The following is a 7,282-nucleotide window of genomic DNA, read 5'->3' as shown; positions in this document are numbered from 1 at the left end:
AACGGGCAGGTGTGGGAGGGAATGTGAGAGGTTCATCAGACCCCACAGGCCCTGGCAGCCCCTCCTGGATCTTTGAAATCCTGTGCGTCCCAGGAGACTCCAGGAGGCCCATCTGAGCTCACCGGGGAAAGGTCTGCCGCCTCTCCTTTCATCACTGGGGACAGAAAGCCTGACTACGAGGCCTGGACTACGGGGCTCAGACCAGAATATTTCCAGGCTTAAGGGCAGTAATGTGGAGCCCAGGAAGGAATATTGAGGAAAGAGGGCACATTACTTAGCTAAAGGGGTGCTGGGTTCTTATTTTCTACTTTCAAGAAATGTTTGCTATAGTCATTGTAGCCATCACAAAACAATGAATAGTACTGTGAGCCAAACGTATGTTCCATAATTTGTATGGCTGATCCTATGCACATTTAAATGTGTTTATGACAACTGTACATTTCAGTTTTGCTCCGGTTAAACCAATGTGGAAGTACACAGGATGGGAGCTGAGAGACAAGCTACCCTGGGCCCAGCCATGCTTACCTCAGTGGGCCAAGCTGGGGACAGATGACCTCTGCTCCGTGGATCCTGCTGGCTCAGGGTGTGGAAGAGGCCTCAGGAGAGGAGTCAGGCTGTCTTCTTGATTCCCCTCACGGCCATGGAGAACGGCATTCCTGGGAGGCTGGTTTGGAGAAACCGCTGAACCTAAGTGCGCAGGAAGTGAAGGTCTGTTCCCACCTGTGCCTGTGTTCCCAAATAGCAGCTGCCTCCTGGCCAACATTCACAGGAGCCACGCCCCTCCCCACCTGATTTCAATTAATTCACCAGGAGCCACGCCCCTCCCCACCTGATCTCAATTAATTCACTCACAGGAACCACACCCCTCCCCACCTGATCTCAATTAATTCACTCACAGGAGCCACGCCCCTCCCCACCTGATCTCAATTAATTCACTCACAGGAGCCACGCCCCTCCCCACCTGATCTCAATTAATTCACTCACAGGAGCCATGCCCCTCCCCACCTGATCTCAATTAATTCACTCACCAGGACCTAGGTCTCTCCATACCTGGCTTAATTCTCACTATACTTAATTCAATTAATTCTCACTACAGCCCTATCAGACAAGCTCTAGGATACACATGAGGAAATGGATGCTCAGAAAGACTGAGAAAGTGGCTTGAGGTCACCTAGGTGGTAAGTGGTAGAGCTAGGAGTTGAAGTCAAGTCTGACTCTCAAGCCCATGCTCTTTCCATTGCACTATCTGCTTTTCTTTCTGCCCAAAGCCACAATATGCCATGATGCGGCCCAGGGCTGTCCTCCAGTACTGGGTTGAGGGCACTGGACAGATGAGGGCTGAAGCCAAGTTGTCATCCAGTGTAAGGCCCACATGACCTCCGTGAATACCTACCCTGCCTTAACTCTGTTTATCTTTAGGAAACAGGATGCCTGAGGTCCGAACTTCTCCCTGGTGATCAAACCAGCTAAGACTGATGGAATCCAAGATGGCAGCTCGCTTGACCTCTAACTTCATTATAATCTAATCTCCATGCTAAATGGCAGTCCCGCTAGCACCGTAACAGTCAACAACCACCATGACAATGATGGAAAAAAAAACATAAAAAACAAATAGGAAGTTGGCACTCTGGTTTTGAAAAGTTCTCCACCCAGACCCAGAAAACACATGATTTCTCCCCTTGCGTTTTTCATTTTTGTTTTTGTAGAGATGGGGAGTATCACTATGTTAACCAGGATGGCCTCGAACTCCTGGTCTCGGCAATCCTCTCCCATTGTTCTGGGTTTATGGGGTGAGCCTTTGCTCCCGGCCACTCCTCCCCTGCTTTCAATGCTCAGCCCCTTCACGAAAGGTGCCCTGTACCTGTGGCTTCCTGGGTCTCACGAGCAGAAAAGTTGATTTGTGAGCCGAGCTCTCACTTCTCAATTCCATGGCCACCAAATAAAGCCTGCACTGCTTGAGGCTCAGCTGTGGTTTTGCATATTGGCTTCATGGCACCAAACAGGGAAAGACCCCATTTTAGGGGAAGTGGCTTTGTCAGTAACAAGGACACAGAAGGAAAGAAGAGATTGGAGGATGACTTAGGGCAGAGGTCAGCAAACTACGGTCTATGGGCCAAATCTGGCCACTGCCTGTTTTTGTGCAACTCATAGGCTAAGAATGTTTTCTACATTTTTAGATGGTAGGAAAAGAACAAAAGAAGAAATAATGTTTTGTGGCACATGAAAAGTATATGAGATTCAAATTTCAGTGTCCACAGACAGCAATCCTGGCTCCTACCCCTAAAACAATCATTGCAGTGGAGCTCTGCCCTAGCTACAGCCCCTTTCTCCCTTTGGTTCCCTGACTTTGGGGTCTGGAGGCCACAAAGGCAAGGAGCAGGCTGCCACCCACCCCTTCTCAGAGAACCTACAGGGAGCTCACCGTGCTCTGCGTCTGGTCTAGGCGACTCCTAGCCGGGCTTGGTGGGTTCTCCTTCCTCAGCACCATCTGCAGCACCACCTTGGTCATCTGAGAAGCTGAGAGAAACACAAGGTGAACGTCCTTGTCCTCATTTCTGCCTCCCAGCCCCACTGCTGTTGCTCAACGTCCCCAGCATCTCTCCGCAGACTCCTGTCTGCCCTCAAAAGTGTACACGGTACCAGTCAAGAAACAGCCACACTGCAAGAAGACAGAAAGGTCAGCAGAACCCAACCGCCTCGTTCTCTGCCCTCACGTCTGCCACGGACAGCTGAACCTCTCCCTGCGGAACCTGGAAAAGTAGCTCAGGCCGGGCGCGGTGGCTCAAGCCTGTAATCCCAGCACTTTGGGAGGCCGAGACGGGCGGATCACGAGGTCAGGAGATCGAAACCATCCTGGCTAACACGGTGAAACCCCGTCTCTACTAAAAAAAATACAAAAACCCAGCCGGGCGTGGTGGCGGCGCCTGTAGTCCCAGCTACTCGGGAGGCTGAGGCAGGAGAATGGCGTAAACCCGGGAGGCGGAGCTTGCAGTGAGCTGAGATCCGGCCACTGCACTCCAGCCCGGACGACAGAGCGAGACTCCCTCTCAAAAAAAAAAAAAAAAAAAAAGTAGCTCAGAGAGGAGTAGCAGGTGGCACGGAACATCAGGGAAACAAAGCTAGAAGGAACATGTGGGCATCTTTGACCTGAAATAGACAGGATGCAAGATCTCAGGATTGTCAGGGACCTTAGGAACCATCGAGGTGACACCCGGCTTTGGCCTGAAGTGCAGGCAAAGGGCTTGCCTCTGCCAACCGTAGCATCCGGCTTTGCTGTGGGTGGAAACAGACCTGTGTGTGCGTTACCAGGGTTGCACCTCCCCAGTTCAAGCGATTCTCCTGCTTCAGTCTCCTGAGTAGCTGGGACCACAAGCGCCGCCACCACGCCCGGCTAATTTTTGTATTTTTAGTAGAGACAGGGGTTTCACCATATTGGCCAGGCTGGTCTTGAACTCCTGGCCTCAGGCGATCTGCCCATCTCAGCCTCCCAAAGTGTTGGGATTAAAGGTGTGTGGCCATATTTGTTTTAGCTCTGATCAGGTATTGTGGTTATATTTTTAAAATACAGGGAATAAGAGCTTGAGCAAAATGTTGATAATTTTGAAGCTGGCTAACTGATACCTTCGGTTCATCATCCTATTCTCTCTACTTTTGCATGTGTTTGAATTTTTCCATAATAAATAGTTTCGGGTTTTTTGTTTTTGTTTTTGTTTTGAGATGGAGTCTCGCTCTGTCCACCAGGCTGGAGTGCAGTGGCGTGACCTCGGCTCACTGCAACCTCCGCCTCTTGGGTTCCAGCAATTCTCCTGCCTCAGCCACCTGAGTAGCTGGGATTACAGGTGCCTGCCACCACGCCCAGCTAATTTTTGTATTTTTAGTAGAGACGTGGTTTTGCCATGTTGGTCAGAGCTGGTCTCAAACTCCTGACCTCGTGATCTGCCTGCCTTAGCCTCCCAAAGTGCTGGGATTACGGGCGTAAGCCACCGTGCCTGGCCATAAATAGTTTTTAAAAATAAATTAGATCCATTCTGAGAGGACTTCCTACATCCTCCCAGCTGAGATTAATTTTTTATTCTTACCTTAGAAGCTGTTGATTTTAACTTCTCTCATGGCATCATTGCCTTCCTCCCTGTCTGCATCACCGTTACAGCTTTCTTTCTGTAAGGGGGGGTCCGTCTTCCCTGTCTGCTTCTTGAAGGCAGGAAATACATCTGTATTTCTGATAATAATAATGCCAAATAATTTTTATTTAATTGAATAAAGAAGATCTGAATTGAACTTAGGCTTGTACTTGAACCTCCACAGTGTCCATGGGCCAGGAGAGAATTCTAGTTATTAACAGTCCTGACTGGTACCATCAAAAAATGATAGCGTGGCTGGGTGTGGTGGCTAATACCTGTAATCCCAGCACTCTGGGAGGCTGAGGCGGGAGGATTGCTTGAGCTCAGGAGTTTGAGACCAGCATGGCCAACATGGTGAAACCCCATCTCTACAGAAAAAAATACAAAACCTAGCCAGGTGTGGTGGCAGGCACCTGTAATGCCAACTACTCAGGAGGCTGAGGCAGGAGAATTGCTTGAACCCAGGAGGTGGAGATTGCAGTGAGCCAAGATTGCACCACTGGACTCCAGCCTGGGTACTAAAGTGAGACTGTCTCAAAAAAAATTAAATTAAAAAAAAAGAAAAGAAAAAATAAGGCCAGGCGCAGTGGCTCACTCCTTTAATCCCAGCACTTTGGGAGGCTGAGGCAGGTGGATCAGGAGGTCAGGAGATCGAGACCAGCCTGATCAACATGGCAAAACTCTGTCTCTACTAAAAATATAAAAATTAGCCAGGTATGGTGGCAGGCACCTGTAATTTCAGCTACTCAGAGGCTGAGGCAGGAGAATCACTTGAACCCAGGAGGCAGAGGTTGCAGTGAGCTGAGATTTCGCCTGGGCGAAACTCCGTCTCAGAAAAAAAAAAAGGAAAAAAGAAAAACAATGATAGCACATTAAGGGAAAAGAAGTTCATTCCCACGGTGACCAAGCACCAATTCATTCAGTCACTGGCTAATTCATTCATTCATTTATTTTATTCTATTGACTGACTCTCTAGCCGGCTGCCGTGGTGGATCGTGCAGTGACATTCCACTGCCCCACTCCATCCCCCAGAAAAACGTCCTGCAGGTCCTGAGTCTGGAGCAGAACGTCATCACACTGTGTGGTAAACACTGTGCCACAGGCAGGAGGAGAGAGCCACGGTGTTAGGGCAGGGACAGTAAGTCCATCAGTAGAGGGGATATCTCCAGAGGCTCCTTTAAGATCATCCCACTGTTTTCAGACCCAGAGGCTAACAGAAGTGCCAAGCTGGGACACCTGAAACAGCCCAAACAGGGCTGCATGAAGAACACAAAGCTAATAGTTGGTGCCTTTCCAGAGTAACACTCTAAATGTTTTTAAGAGTTTTGTAGACCAGAAGGTGAGGGCTGTTGGGGAAGGTGAGGGAGGGTACACTGGGCAGCCTCTCGCAGTCCTCCTCAGCCCCAGGGAACCCAATTAGATTATTGCTGTCATTCAGTGATAGAAGATGTTGATCTGTAATAGGGTAATGGCCACACACTTTAGAGGGGAAGAATGTTCAAATTTAGGGGATAATGAGAAATCTGCACTCACAGCCCTTGGTGACACTTTTCCTATGAGCCAAATGTAGAGGGGGAGAGAGAGGGGGCGGACAGCCACTGACGTATGAGGCAGTGGAAGAGGAACAGGCATGGAGAGGAAGAGAATTATCTGAGAACACTGGGTTTGAGGGGCCTGTGTGAGACAGTCTCATGAATATGTCCAGTAACGTATTGACCAGGCAAGTCTGTCGGGAGCCTCAGGAAATGAGGTACAGAATTTGGTAGTCATCACCGTGGAGCTGGTGACCCGAGCCATGAGAGACGCTAAAGTCCCCCGGGAGAGGGTGTAGAACGAGAGGAGAAGGCGGGCCAGGACAGACACAAGCAATGCCGACATAAAGGGCTGAACAGAGGAGGGGCCTCAGCGGGAGGGGCAGAACCAGAGATGTACGACATCCCCAAACCAAGGAAAAGAATGTTGCCAGAAGAGGAGAGTCAGGCTGTTTCAAACTCTGCTAAGAAGTGAAGGACGTGGCACATTGAGTAGAGTCCATTGGGGTTACCAGTCAGGACATCTCAGGGATCCTCTTTGGCAGAAGTAGTTCCAGTGAAGTGGGAGGAGGAAGGTAGGAGCAGAGGCCAAGGGAGCATGAGGAGCGTTTAGGAGTTGACAGAAAGTGTATCCACTTTTTTGAGAAGTTTAGCCATGAAGAGGAAGAGACGGGGCAGTAGGTGGAGGAGGAGATGAAATTAAGGGAGTGTGTGGAGTTTTAAAACGGGAAGCTTGATCCTGTTTTAAATGCTCTGTTTTCTGCCCCTACAAGGGCAAGGTTAAACACACAGAATAGAGGCATCACTGATAGAGCCAAGACCCCCACCAGGAGCGGGTTTCAGGCGGCACCTAATTCAATCCCAAAGGAAAAGAGGAAACACGTGGGTCCAGGAACATGCTGAGCTTTGGCGGCAGGAGTTTGAAGGAGGTCCCGTCCGACAGCTTCTATTTCTCCTGTGAAACCGGAAGCCCTGTCTGCTGGTTGTGATGTGCCGTGACAGAAATGCAGGGAAAGGGGACAGGTCTGAAACGGGAGGCCTTAAGAATGGGAAAGTGAGGCTGGGCGCGGTTGCTCACGCCTGTAATCCCAGCATTTCGGGAGCCCGAGGCGGGTGGATCACCTGAGGTTGGGAGTTGGAGACCAGCCTGGCCAACATGGCGAAACCCCATCTCTACTAAAAATACAAAAACTAGCCGGGCATGGTGGTGTGTGCGTGTAATCCCAGCTACTTGGGAGGCTGAGGCAGGAGAATCAGTTGAACCCGGGAGGTGGAGGTTGCAGTGAGCTGAGATTGCACCACTGCACTCCAGCCTGGGTGGCAGAGCGAGACTCCATCTCAAAAAAAAAAAAAAAAAAAAAAAAAAGAATGGGAAAGTGGGAGTGTCTGGGGAAGCAGCCAGTTGGGCGCATGGCCTAGGCTGTGCCTCTGCATTTTCCTCCAGCTGGTCAGTGGTGTGAAAGGTGGTGGGTTCCAGTAGGTCTCACAGGGAGACGATGCAGGAAGGGGCTGAGAGGTTATTGGTCGGACGGACAATGCAGGAGCTGGATGGACTGGAGGGGCTGAGCGATCGCCACCCAGAGATATTTGGGGTACCCTTCCCCAGTCCCCAGCCCCCGACCCTCCGCG

General features: G+C 50.3%; 1 long non-coding RNA gene across 1 annotated transcript; it reads right to left on the bottom strand.

Moving 5' to 3' along the window:
- Positions 1–376: 376 nt before the first annotated feature.
- LOC105525498 lies at positions 377–2,734 on the bottom strand. Its single transcript, XR_001003928.1, has 2 exons — positions 2,423–2,734; positions 377–687 (listed from the first exon to the last, which is right to left on the bottom strand). It is a non-coding gene; the product is annotated as an uncharacterized LOC105525498 (long non-coding RNA).
- Between the last annotated feature and the right edge of the window lie 4,548 nt (positions 2,735–7,282).

Source organism: Colobus angolensis, unplaced genomic scaffold, assembly GCF_000951035.1.
Source record: "Colobus angolensis palliatus isolate OR3802 unplaced genomic scaffold, Cang.pa_1.0 Scaffold54, whole genome shotgun sequence".
NCBI lineage: Eukaryota > Metazoa > Chordata > Mammalia > Primates > Cercopithecidae > Colobus > Colobus angolensis.
Note: the sequence above shows the minus strand (reverse complement) of the source record. Positions and strands in the feature narration are given on the sequence as shown.